General features: G+C 38.4%; 1 long non-coding RNA gene across 1 annotated transcript; it reads right to left on the bottom strand.

Annotated features, from left to right (window-relative positions):
* Nucleotides 1–2,303: 2,303 nt before the first annotated feature.
* LOC138686301 (uncharacterized) lies at nucleotides 2,304–13,779 on the bottom strand. The gene is made up of 3 exons (XR_011325637.1): nucleotides 13,578–13,779; nucleotides 12,712–12,791; nucleotides 2,304–2,474 (listed from the first exon to the last, which is right to left on the bottom strand). It is a non-coding gene; the product is annotated as an uncharacterized lncRNA (long non-coding RNA).
* Between the last annotated feature and the right edge of the window lie 384 nt (nucleotides 13,780–14,163).

The following is a 14,163-nucleotide window of genomic DNA, read 5'->3' as shown; positions in this document are numbered from 1 at the left end:
CAACACTGCTACACAGAAATTTTGATAGAATTTAGAGGAACATGATGATAACAGTCTTGGAAGAGTTCATGTACCTAGGAAGTTTATCACATCTGCACTCTTCAATGGCTAAGGATCTGATTCTCTTCTTGCTAGCTCCAGTTTCCCACCACTGAAGTGGTGCCACTCCTACTATAGAAGATGCTTGTCTTATAAGTAGAGATGAAGGTGGAAGAGAAAGGGAATGTTATAGTTTCTCTTCTAAAGAAAGGTTGCCAAGTGGAAAATCACGTTGTTAGAAAAATGTCCTCTGAGGTCTTTAAGAATGAATTGTGAGATTGTAACACAAATATGTATTTGTATGGGTTAATCGATGCCAAGTAATATAAAATCCTCTCCCTCTGCCACTAGCCTCCTTAAAGAGCTTGTGAGGACTTTGTTTTGGAAACCTGCTTGTGCCCTTTTCTTCTATTTTTCCAAAGTACAAGTATTTAAATCGCTGCTTTTACAGAACACTTCTTTTGTTTGCTAGCAGATTTGCAACACTTGCATGAAGCAGAGGTCCACATACTTCTAGAGATGAAAAAACACTAGCTCTGGAAGGAACACCTGAGGCTGGCAGATCATTTGGGCAGACAGCATGGCGTTGCAGATGTCTCCAACTACCTTTCTTACAAATACTTGTGCTATGAAGCCAGCAGTTGTTGTTGAGATGTACCAGATGTTTCTATTATTTTGTGTATTGTGGAGAAGATCTTTAGGTTGGAAAGGAAGAAGAGAAGGAAAGGCGAGAAATATTTTCAGTTTTCCCATCCTGATCCTTATTCTAAGTCATTGTACCTCCTGAATGAAAAGCAAGGCAGTTCAGGAAACTCCACGCTGCAGTGACAAGTTCTGTTCAAAAACCACACAACCACTCTAATAATGGGTTCAAGAATTTGAAAAGGCTGTATATCCATGTCCACTATATGGAAAGGCTCACTTTATCTCCCTAAATCTTCTTGTCACTGTGCCATGACTCATTTACAACCCCTTTCATGACTAGTCCATAATGGGTCTCAAGCTCCATTTTTTTCCAGCGGCTTTCACAGGTTTTCTGTTCCTCTTTTCCTGATGCTGTAAGGGTTACCTGTGCTGAAGTCTGAGTGGTGGCCCCTGAAGTCACCTTGTAGAACTGAGGTTTTTATGTCATAGACATGTCTGTGATAGACATCCTAGTGGACTGAGAACTTTAGTAATCTAAATATGATGAAGTGACATAATTTGGGGTTTATTCATGACTCCCTACCCTCCTTTGTGGCATTTCTTGCACGGAAACAGACAGCATGTCTTATGCCTCCTAGATCAAAAATGTCCTATAGACAAAGTATAACATTTAAAATGAAGTTTAAACTGTTAATTGTAGCTTTTAATTGCACTTCTTTTTACGACTTTCGAGGTGGTTGGGTTGGTTTTTGTTCTTGGTTTTTTTTCCACCATGATTACGTTCATGCTTATCTGCAACAGACAGGCTGTTAATTTAAAAAATACTTCATGGTGTAATTGTCTAACATTGCAGATGGTACGGCACAGCTATGCAAAACACGGATTAAGGTTCACTATAGATTAAATATACATGCTTCCTAACGCATTCTGAAGGGCTTATGGAAAACAGGGCTGCTTTCTTTCATAGCAAGGACACCAGAAAATGTGTGATATTTCTTCTACTGTGAAACATCAAGTCAAAAGGGATTCTAAATGTTACTTTAAAACCTAGATAGAATGTAAATTCCTGCTTCTTGGTAGATATGTGCTTTGATGTTTGGTTGATGTGGGTCCGAGGACCTAGCTGGCTTTGCAAGCCACATATGTATGAAAAGAGCTGTTAGACCTGAGGCAAGATGCAGGTGAAACATGTGACTCTTGCTTGGATGTTACAGTTGGGGGTCAGCATGTTACAGTTGGGGGTCAGCATAACTCTGTCCACAAATGAAACACCTACATGAGACCCCATTTCTAGATAATGTCTTTTTACTTGCTCAGCATGTCCAATCTTAGTCAGATTGGTCTGGCTTGTACTGTCTTGTTAACTGGTACTTTCTAGTGCTTTCTGCCTTTGAACTCTCTAGTCAAAGCTTTTATCTAAAAAGATGAAATCATTGTTTTTTTTAAAATGTGACTCCAGTGCAAACTGTGAAATCCTTTTTGCCTGAGACTTCCCCTGTTCCTTTCAGAAGGATGATATTAAAGTGAATGCTGAATGCTCTTGCAATTGATTAGCACATCCAAGAAAAAGAGTTGTTCCTAATGTTAAGATCTATCACTGCAGTATGATTAGACTCCAATTTTTGTATCAGTTGTGAGTGGAGTTCAGCTTCTAAAGAGAGCTAGAAATAGGTGAGACATCTAGCTGGTATCTTACCATGGCCTGCAAACCTTCCAGGAAGAACGGGACCCTGGTTATTGCAGCATCTGACTCCTGTAGGACCGAGGAGCAAGCTTCAGGAAATGAGCAGCTGTAATTTAAGATAAGAAGAAAGATACTGTTAAGCAAAATGATTTTTAATATCCAAAAGCAGGGCAGACATCAAATATTGGCTCACACTAGTGAAGAAATAATGCTCGTATAACTTCCAGAAAGTTAATATTGGAGCTGAAATGTTACTTAAACCCACTCTGAGAGAAGTTCTAACCTTTTCTAAATAGCAGATATCGGAGCATACCATTTTGCTGATTTTAGACTTTATTAGCTTTTTGGGACTGTGAGAGTCATGCAGATGGCTACAGTAGAAAAACATGATTAAAAAACAATATCCTACATTTTTGGCAATCTTTTCCCCATTTAAGGAGAAAAAAGGAGCTAGTACTTATCTGAACAGGAACTGACTTTTCATTAGATATAAGGCTTAATCTCCTACTCAGAAAACTCAAGGTTAAGGACATCAAATTTGCGGAGACATGGGAAAGTCCCAAAGCATTACAAATGGTGAGCTGGGATGGCTCTGAAAGGTTCAGGAAACTTTAGGCTCTTTTAAAGAACAGAATATTAAACAAAATTTCATGGATTTTTTTTTTTTCTGCCTTGCTGGAACAAAGAGGATTTATTTTATTAAAGAAAATCTCCATACACCTGTGTTTTAATACAAGATGTCCAAAACATAAATGACCATCCTGTTCCACAAATGTATGAAATCACCTTCCAGTCAGAGAGAGTATAATGCATTTATAAATGCTGAGGGCAGCAACAAACTTGAGGCACCCTCAAGCTGCAGTTCAAAATGGGTTCTTAAACATACACATTGAGGAAAAATTTTGTGCCTAAAATACATTGACCTATGAGAGGTCCTCTTCAAAATACCTATCAATGTCCTAGGAGTGGCTAGTTAAAACACAGGATAACTCATTTATCAATGAAAAATTGCAGGTTTAGAAGAAATATATTGCATTTAATAATATGGTACTCTCCATTGAGGCTTGCTGTGTTAACTGTTCAACAATGAGTTGATGTGGTACATTTTGAGCAAAACACTCAAAATAAGGGAAGAAGTGGAATTATTTACTGCAACTACAGTGGACCCTTCCTCTGTATAGTATCAGCCATACATGATTAATATCCTTGACAGGGTCATCAAAACAATCCTTCAGGGCATGCATGGAAACAGCAGAATTTTCTGAAACACCATCTCAGGTACAGCACTATGGAAACACCTGTAGGCATTTAATAAATGGATTTTTGCTTCTGGCTTTTTTCTTCCTTTCATGGAAGATTCACAGATCAGATTGTTGCAGCTTGTGAGTTGTTCAAAAGCAAAGCTCTGTCAGTATCTGACAAACACCAGCTGATTACTTGCTATACGCAGGGACTAAAAGTTTATGATAATCCCAAATTAACAAGTGAGACAGGCTTTAGAAGCTTTTGTCTAGCACGGGAAAGTCTCTTTTTGCTACATGTAATGACAATGGGTAGCCTATATTTGAAATGTAACCTTTTAATACTAATTAAGTAGTTGGAATAAATTTCCATTTAGATGTCCAAGCTCTGTAACTAAACTGTGAAACCCAGTCAGCTGTTTTTTTGTGGAGAAAGCAGGAGGTATTTGTTCCTGTGCGTACAGTTCAAACCTTCTGTGATAGCATCCTGCTTGAATGAATAGCATTAAATCAGAGAAAGTGCAGAAAGAAGATAAATAATGGCATAGGTAATGCTCCTGAGAGAAAAAAGGTTCAAAAGGCTTATGATTTGGAATGGAGCTATCTATTTGGTTCAGTCTGGGCTAGAATGGTTTATTCATCCCAAGCTTGTTCTTGGGGAAAAATAAGGAAGATGTTAAACTATTAGTTTTCAAAACTTGAAACAAGAGGGAGTACATTGGGAAGCAGCTACCTATGCATTGGCAGTGGTTATTGACAGAAATTCAAGACTCGCATAAATAGCAACAGATCAGCTTGTTTTCTCCAATGTAAATGGGCAGCTAACTGGGCAGCTGTGTGAAGAGGGATTAAAGGTTAGGTCAACAGTATATTTATTAATCTTTATTGATTTTTGGTTTACCCTTTTTTCCTGTGTGCTTTGCAACTGTAGATGGAAGAATAAAGCTTTGAAGGTGATGTTTGAATTATTTCAATCAGCTTGCCCTTCAAAGATCCCTGCAATGAATGGATTTATGGGTGTCAAATTAAACTGGACCTGTTCTCAACACAGAGAACTGGGGCTACTGGCCAGAAACACAGATCCAAAATGGTTAAGTTGCATGATCCTTTCCAGATAGGTGGAGGTGGAGACCCATCAAAGTGGTACACCCAAAATGATTTTAAAAGGCTATGAAGCTCACTCTGTCTCTGCCTGTGAAAAACATAGGTTGAGGAAGAGATGCTAGGTGTTATTACCTGAGTGGCATTTTTCCTGAAAACAGACTGTTTTGTCTGCAGAAGCTTTTGCAGTGAGCACTCATTCCTGTGAGACTGGAAAATAGCTTGTAGCTGCAATTCTGCAAGAGCTAGAGAAGGGACAGTGAAGAAAGGCTTATTGAAGCCCTTTATTTAGATAGTGAATTAGAGGACAAAGAGATACTGTGTGGGTATCTTAAGTTCCACTGTCTACTCCTGTCCCTGACTGTTCTTTCCTCAGTAAATTTTAACTCATCTGTGACTTCGGGTGCCCTTCCTTTGTGCCTTCATAAGATGGGCAAGAAGGAGGATCTGGGGAAATACAGGCCAGTCGGCTTACCTCAGTTTGTGGGAATGTTAATGAACAAATCCTCCTCAAAGACTTTCAAGCACATGAAAAGCAATTCAAGTTTGGGAACAAGCAGTGTGAATTTTCCAAGGGAGAAATCATACCCAGCTGACCTGATTGCTTTCTATGAGATGCCTGTCTGTGTGGCCAAGTGGAGGACAACAAATGTTGTTCACCTTGACTTTAGTAAAGCCTTTGGTGTGATGTCCTACAGCATAGCCAAAGTTGTGAGATATGGACTTGGTAAGTAGATTATCAGAGGGGTCTAAAATTGCCTGGGCTGTTGGGCTCAAAGAGTAATGGTCAGCAGGACGAAGTCCAGCTGGCAGCCTGATACTAGTGGTGTCCCTTGGGGACTGAAATTGGTGCCAATTCAGTTTAGCATCTCTATTAACGACCTGGATGATGGGACAGAATGTACTCTGGGCAAGTTCATGGGTAGTAGCAAGCAGGGAGAAATGGCAGATGCCCTGTAGAGCAGCAATACTATTCCGAGGGACCTCAGCAGTCCTATGATGTGAGTCAGCTGAAGCCTCATGAAGTTCAAATAAACCCAATGTGAAGTCCTGCCCCTGGGATGGAATAACACTGTGCAGCGGTACAGCCTGGGTGTTGACTGGCTGGGAAGCAACTGCAGAACAAGACTTGGCTCCTGGTGGACAAGTTCAACATCAGACAGCAGTGTGCCCTTGCAGAGAATGTGGTCAGCTGCAAAGTGGGCTGTGTTGGTGAGAGTGTAGCCAAAGGGTCTAAGAAAGTGAACCTTCCCTTCTACTTGGCAATTGTGAGATCACACCTGGAGTACTACGCCCATGTTTGGGTTTTCAGTGCACTAGGACACAGACACAGTGGAGTGAGTCTAGCAGAGGCATACAAGATGGCCCAGGGGCTGAGGCACAGGATGTATTAGAAGATGCTGGGACAGCTGAGTCTGTTCAGGCTGAAGAAAACTCATGGAAGAACTTATTGCTGTCTACAGTTGCCTGATTGGAAGACACACCATAAAGTCAGACTCTTCTCTGAAGTGCACAGCAGTAGGATGAAAGGCACTGGGCATAAGTCACAACATGGAAAACTCCAGTAATACAAGGATGGGAAAAAAAAAATACCAGAAGGCTGTCAAACACTGGCACAAGTTTCTCAGGCTGTGGAACCTCTATCCTTGGAGATATCCAAAACTTTACCAGGAACACCCCTGAGGAACCTGCGGCAAACGGACCTGCTTTGAGCAGGAGGTTGGACTAAAGCCCTTGGCAGGTGTCTTCCTACCTCCATAATTCTGAGTCTGTTTCCATGATTCTGTATTTACATAAGTTCTCTTTACATTAGAATTGTGGTGCATTACCTTTTGAAATGGGTTTGTTAGTATTTTATACATTTGAATGCGTATAAAGTTTATGCTGCTATATTTAAATGTGGAAACTAATAGATATTGGTGTGTACAATGGCACAAGAAGAAAATATTTTGAGGTTTAAAAATGGGTCCAGGAGAGACTTTAAGTAGCTAAGAAATGCTGCAGCTCAAGACAACTGCTGGCTTTAACTTCACAGTGGCTGACTCACAAGCTGCCCTACTAAACACTTTATTATAGAATGTTGATTTCTTGACAAAATAAAATTGACATTGGTTTATTATCCTGAGTTAGCATTGTTAGTATTATGTTCTTCTGAACAGTTCTATGATTTTAATACAATGTTTGAGAAATACTGCATTGTATTTCAGAAGCTGGTATAGCTAATGTGTGGGAGGCTTCACATGAGCTTCTTCACAAAAAAGTAAAACACCCAAAACTGAAGAACACTTTGAAAATGTGAACATCCTATATGCTTGCCTGGAGATTAATAAGGGAGAAGAGTGGCTAGAGAAGAGATAGATAATGACAAAAAAGGAAAACAACCCAAACCCAGAAGGGTTTACTTTACCTCTGCCTGAAGTCATGGTAGTCATCACTCTTCAATCCCCGCTCTTCAGTAATACTTGGCTAAGGGATACTGTTGTTATTGTGGCTGGATGGGACACCATTTTCAGCACTATAAAATATTTGTACTACAAGAAAGTAGCATTTGCAATGGTTCTCTCAGAACTCCTAAGAACAGCTAAGCTTGAAACATGGAAGCAGTATGCAGTTACCTTCTCAGGTAATTAAAGACCTGCCTAATTTTAAGCTGATGAAGTTGAAGGGATCTGCTCAGCACTGCTGCATAGAAAAGAACAACTCTGTTTTGAAAACCCAGTGTTATTTTGCATTTGGAAATAATTTGCATACTGTAGCATAGCCCGCAGTAGCCATTAGCTAAGGAGCTCACGTAGACAGTGTAGCTTCAAGGCCCTCTCCAGAGTCAGGCAGAAGATAGACTTGAAATGGGATCTCTCACTTTCCAGCTAGATTTACGTTTCTCTTCTCTGTATGAATCACAAACTCCATTCTGAACCAAAGGAGGCTTCCTGTTGACTTTGTTGCTGGTATATTGTGCTGCTTCTAAAAACCATTACTGTTTTGATGAGATGGTATTTTTCATGGGAAAATTTTGTTGCACCAAATAGTTGGCAGGGCGGAATATCAAGAGGTTAACCTTAAAGAATACAAAATCCAGTGGAACATGACAGAAAATAGACTAAAGTCCAGTGAAACAAACAAATGATGGGAAAGGCTCTTCCATTAACCTTGGCTTATGATCACATGCTGCAAGACCTTTATCATCTCTGAGTGTACCTTTTTACTAACCTACTTTCAAATGTCGGTAACCTCCAATGCAAGCACAGGCTGGCTCAAGTAAGTTATGTTAGCACTTACGTATCTTCCCTGCTCTAGTTCTGTGCTTTATTAAAGAAGTGTTCTGCTTGGTTATTCCTCACTCCACAGACACAGAAGCTGAGGGAAAAAATGGTGGAAAAAGTGCCAAAATATCCTGGAGCTGTCCAGAGCAAAATTGAAAATGAATCTATGGTGCTAGCATATCCTCTGCTTGAAACAAAATGATTGTTGAAAAAGCATGTTTTATTCATAGTGCTGTATTTCAAGGTATACTTTAAAGTATCTTTTTTGAATATTCCTATAAAAGACTAACACAGCACTTCAGCATTCTGCATATACTATCACTTCATTAAGAATTACAAACCAAATACCGAGTCAGCAAAAAAAGCAGGAATCCATTCCTATATAGTGAACTTGCATTGACTCTTCAGCTTTGCAGGTGTCGGAGGATCAAAGCAAGCTTTTTTTTTCCACATGCTTTTGTTTTTTAATAAGAAGTGCTAGCATGATGTGTGGCAGTCTTAACAGGACACTTGGCAGCTTTTGCTAGTGTTACTGGAGCAAACACAGGATGGAGAGTTCTGGTATCCAAACAAACAGTTTAAAAGGTATGCTAAATCTTTGAAGGTAACTATTATCATGTCAAATAATACCTACTTAGTGCCCTGTTATAAAATCATATAATTAGGTTTTAAGATAACTATAAATACCTATGTTTACTAGTCAGTATTTTTGTTTTGCAACTGTAGCATTAGCATAAGCATTTGTAACTGCTACCTAAGAGAATTTCTGGTGTATGTTTCAGTTCTTTGTATGAAATTATTCTTGCATGGCATTTGTAATTGTTCCTGTCAGGAAAATGGAAACCTTGCACATACTCAGTAATGTGCCTTGGAGAGCATGTAACCTTGGAGATCTGCGTAATGTACCTTCAGAAAATGGAAATTCTGTAGATTGTTCCTGAAATACTACTTTCTTTCTCATGAAAGCTGAATTCTTTCCAGAGGTAATGTTTGCCCTTAGTAAAACAAATTTTGATACAATAATGTTTATAAACAGCATAGGAAGCAAGAAATCCTTCACATCTGTCAAATGTCCCAGTATAAAACTTTCTGCTTTTCAAGCATGCAGAAGCTTGTACTGAACAGGAGAAACTAACAAAAAACCTCTGAGTGATAATTATCCAAGAAAATGAAGCAAAATGTGATCTTTTATTGTTTATATCTGCATATGAAAATTGATTTCTTTTTCTGGAATTGCAGTTTCCCATCTCACTCTGCCCCTTTCAGATTTGTCATGAAACAAAATGCACTTTTCAAAACAAACTGAGGAAGGATTTTCCTTGTCAGACTATTTTCAAAGGCTCTACCAATTTTAGGCCTGCTCATTAAATAATCTATCTTTTTATTAAGCTCAAAAAGCGGATTCTTTTTCACCTCTGATATCTTCATGGAAGTGTTATCATGAAGAACCAGTACAGAAAGTAGGTCTGTTCTCTTACTGTTTGAAACAGTAAGTTTGCAAAAAAAGAATAAATAAATAAAAATCCTGAGGTTGTATTTTCTACATGATTTACTTGGGTGCTTTGTGAATAAAAGATATAAGCTTTTAAATCATGTATGTGCTTTCTGCCCAGAACTTTTCATACATCAATCAGTGCATAGACAAATCACACACTTCTAGTCCTAAAAAGCATCTACTAGGGCCAGTCCAGTTGCTAAGGTATGCAGCCAGCTTTTATTATGCTGCTTGTTACCTGCATCTATCTCCCCTTCCCCAGAAACAGCAGCATGCCCAGATTCAGGGCAATATTGTCACTCCTTTTCAGACAGTGACTGCAAAGCTTGCTCAGCCATCTCCTAAATTTCCTCTTAGGATGAAAGTATATCACATGGCAGTACTGTATTTAAAAAAAAAAAAAATAGTCCATCTTATTCTCATAGAGAAACACCTCCTTTCAATTTGTAATATGATCAGTTTACACTAGCCATAAAGTTTAAGGAAGCCTTTACCCTACAAAGAAGTGCCTAGCACGTTAGTGCAAAACAGAATTAATGGGAATTAGACCTTTCTTGCACTAAACACTACATTTGCCAGCCTTGGCAATACAGCTTAAAAAATTATTATTTGTTTTTATCTTTGACAGTGTGAAATATTGGTTAGAACTGGTATTTCTAGGCTTTGCCAGAAGCCGCACCCCATGACAAGTTGCATTCTTAAATTTCACAGCATGTCTGTCCTTTGGCAGCACTCCCTTCCTCAACTTGGAGTGGTGTGCCTCAGCAGCACCAGTGCCAGGATATGAAGTCTTGGTAAAATATGTATTTATTTCATGTATATATATAATTTTATATATATTTCAACTAGTAAGACTTTTACCATACAAATGCACTTTGCAGTCTTGATGACTATCAATGTGTGAATGAAAAAGAATTATGCTTATAATAAAGATACATTTTATGAAACAGCTTTAAATGCTAGTGAATATTTAATACATCTCCACAGGTACAGCAAGCCTAATGATTTGCCTGACTCTAAAATAATTATTAATAAATTGGGTCAAAGAAAGATATTCAATACAGCATTATTAAAACATTTTATCAGAATGCATTTTATACAAAAGTTTACAAACCCATGAAAGAACAGGATTTTTAATAAAACTTTGTAGGAATGTCAGTTTCTACTCATATACTCTGACATTCTTTTCACAATTCCTCTAAGTCTCAAAGTGAATTATGTCAAAAATACACGTATGATACCGCTTTAGGCTAAAGAGACCAGTTAAGATAAAAACAAATCTGAGGTATCTTTACCCTGTTTGGCTGTATCATACCACTTAATATAATGTAATTCAATTTTTTCTTGTGCATGATTTGTCTCCACAGAAAGAAATGAAAAAATACCAAAAAGTGGAGAAATGACAAAGTTTCTTCTTACTGAAAATTTTGTTTGATAGGTCTGACTAATACCAGTGAGAATATGTGTCTCTGTTCTCAAGTTCTTTACCGAAAGAAAATGGAATAACTCACACTGGCTTCAGTGGTTCTGTTATAGGCTTATGTGCCTTCATGAGTCTGTCTTCCTTTCAGGATGTCTGTTCAGGGCATATCTGTGCTAACAAAGGCTCGAGGCGTAGCTTTCTGCAAACTGGATTTTGAAGGTGAGGAAATATGTCCATTGGAACCCTGAAGAAATAAAATTTCATTTATCAAAAGTCTATTCCAAACCCCCCTGAAATCAGTAGGAACTCTTCAATTTGATTCCACAAACCGTGGAGCAACACAAAAAGGTTTCATTCAATGGCAGCCTAGACTGCAAAACAGTGTTTCTTAAAAATAATTGTGCTCTGACTTACTTGACACTTTCCTGAACACAATGTTGTTGGGTTTTTATAAAAAAAAAGAACGCCTCTTTCAAGAATTGTGCACAAATAGAAAAATAGCAAGGAATATGGCAGAATTTTGACAACATAATGCAGCTTAGTGCTAGCAACATTCATCCTAAGCAAGCTAATTTATCATGTCATCTTAAAAAAAAAAAAAAAAAAAGCCCATGAAATTAGAAAGTAACTTTAAAGATGAGGAAACAACTAGGAAAGCACAGTTTAAAGAAACAGACTGGATCAAGTCACAGTCTTTGTGTACCCAGGGAGTAAAAAACATTTTCATAAATTAAGAATAAATAATATAGTGGAACCTGACATGCACTCCTAGTGGAATGATCCAAATTAATTTTGTTACTGACCCCTTGATGATATTAGGCTAATCTTCACCACCTTTGCAACAGGTTTGACTGCACGATTGTGATTTGAAGGGGGATTTTCAAGTCAGAAGTATCTTAATTTTCCTAGGTAAGGCAAGGCGGTGCTAACAGAACAGTGCTGCAGCATGCTTAGCGACTGAAATCTACTTTTCAGATATTATAGATTAGCAGCTTGTTTACTCAGCAGTCATTTACTGGGTAAGTTCCAAAAATACCAGAAATGGACTTTTGTAATAATTTTCTTAAACATATTTAATTAAGAAAATAGCAGATGTTTAAAACTGAAGTTGCCATGAACCCAAAACTCCTTGCATTGGCTAAAATAATTCAAGCCACTGTCAATAAATACTTCATTAATCATAAAACCCCTGTATGCAAGTTAATTTTGTTGGCTGCATGAATTTTCTCATGTGCTCTCTTGGCTTTTTTAATGGATTCAATTATTATGGTTATTTTTTGCTGGTTCTCTAATCATTATTTTTCAAGCAGTCTCTACAGTGAATGTTTAGTTGTGTGAGTAGTTTCCTGCATACAGTCTAAACCCCTGTATATGAAATATCTGGGTTAAAAGTGTTCCTAATAGGCATTTAAATAATTGGTTTTAATTTTCAAAAGAAAAATTATTTGGAAATACATCTTCTTATGTTAGTTGGTAACCCTAGGCAGATGTGTATTGCAAATATATCTGACTGATGTGAATGATCCCGAAAAGCTTGCAGGTTATCAACAGTGTGGATGGGTATAAAAAGACGACAGTAGTAAATGGAAACGGAAATGGAGCTGTACTACGTCATTTAATTCTGCAAAATTTGCTTGGTCTTTTCAGGGTAAACACAAAACCTTCTCAAAAATCTCCTACACCTTCAAATTTAGGCCAGTAGATTGCAAATGTGTTGTTTACAAGATGATGAGTATTAAAACTATGCCACCTTCAGATAATTCTGAAGGACCTTAGAAAGATGGTAGCATCAGTGAACATGGTTGATTCTGTTTGCTTACACTTTGAAATCTGACTTTGGTTTGCAAGCCTGTAAGAATCTCTCTCTGAAGCACATACCATTTTTCAACATTTCAGGATTCTGCTGAAAGAAAAAAAGTATGAGCACAATTTTAAGACCAAAGAGCTTAGTCACAACAGGCTCTTAAAAAGCACACCACAACACCCAGTGCCTGTCATGTGGAGCAGCTCTGGTACTAAATCACCTGCTACCATCTGCAATCATTCACCTGTTAAAGCATTTTTGAGAAGAGTTTGAGAAAGAGGGGTTAGCTGTTTAACCTCCATTTCTTTGAACAGATTCACCAAAATGAAGCCCAACCAGAAAACATTTGGGTTAGTGTCTAATGTCCTCTGACAGCTAGATTCAGCTGATAAACTCACACTTAACTTTTAAAATCTGAGGTTATCTTATGCAGGTATCATACACTTTTTAACAAATAATGCTTCTTTAAGTCATGCGGAGTAGAGCATCGATTTGAAGGATAGCTATTTGTCAGTGGTCAAAATAAAAATGTGTAATAATACTCTGAGTTGGCATATATTAAATTTTCACCTGTATTTTAGGCCAAGTTCTGAAACTGTTCTATTTTGGAATTGCTCTACTCAGAGTAACTCTATCAACTGATACCAACAGTGTTACTGAGCAACCATATTACAGCATGTATTACTGTGCAAGGAATTTACCAGATTGTTTTTTCCTCATCTAAAAGTGTCTTCTGAGTGCTTACTAAAATTTAGGTGCTGTATTTTCTACTTCCTTTTGGAAAGAAAAAAAAAAATCCTCAAATGCGGCATTCCTTCTTTTATCCATCTATTATAATAGTACACTTCAAGAATATTGCTAAAATAGGTGCTGATCACGTACTTCACAAAAGCGTGGTAGATTCCCCAACCGAAGCTTAATTAGAAATTGGAGGATCATTTGATGTTCTAAAAGGACTCAGTGCAGAGTGTGAGCTAAAATGTTCTACCAGACTAGCTGTCACTTGACGTTGAATGTACACAGACATCTTCAACCCCGCTCGAAGGTGATCTGGTCACGCTGTTCGCTCCTTGAGGCAAAGGATGTGGCTGCTTTCTGAGCGCTCCTTGCCAGGAAACAAACACACAAGAGTAACCTGTAAGCTTGATTTAGAGAACAGAATCTTAATATAGAGGCAATGAACGCAAGATTAGCGTAAGCGCTGTTTCTAACCATCTGGCTTAAATAAACTTGTCCTCAGGTGTAGCGTGTCCTACAACTGCTGTAAGGGCAGGTACCTACACTACCCAGGAACCCCACAGTCCCTCCCCGTTCGTGATGGCGGGGTCTCTTCCAGCACTCTCATTTCTTGCTCCTCCAAAACGTGTCTGCTTACCGGATGGGAAAGCCCCGCGCTCCCCCCCGCCGCGGCAGGTGCGCCCTCCCCGGTGCGGACCGAATCTCCTCGCCCACGGGCAGGAGAGGGTTA

The sequence above is a fragment of the Haliaeetus albicilla genome, chromosome 8, assembly GCF_947461875.1.
Source record: "Haliaeetus albicilla chromosome 8, bHalAlb1.1, whole genome shotgun sequence".
NCBI classification, from domain to species: Eukaryota; Metazoa; Chordata; class Aves; order Accipitriformes; family Accipitridae; genus Haliaeetus; species Haliaeetus albicilla.
This window is presented reverse-complemented; position numbering and strand designations above follow the sequence as displayed.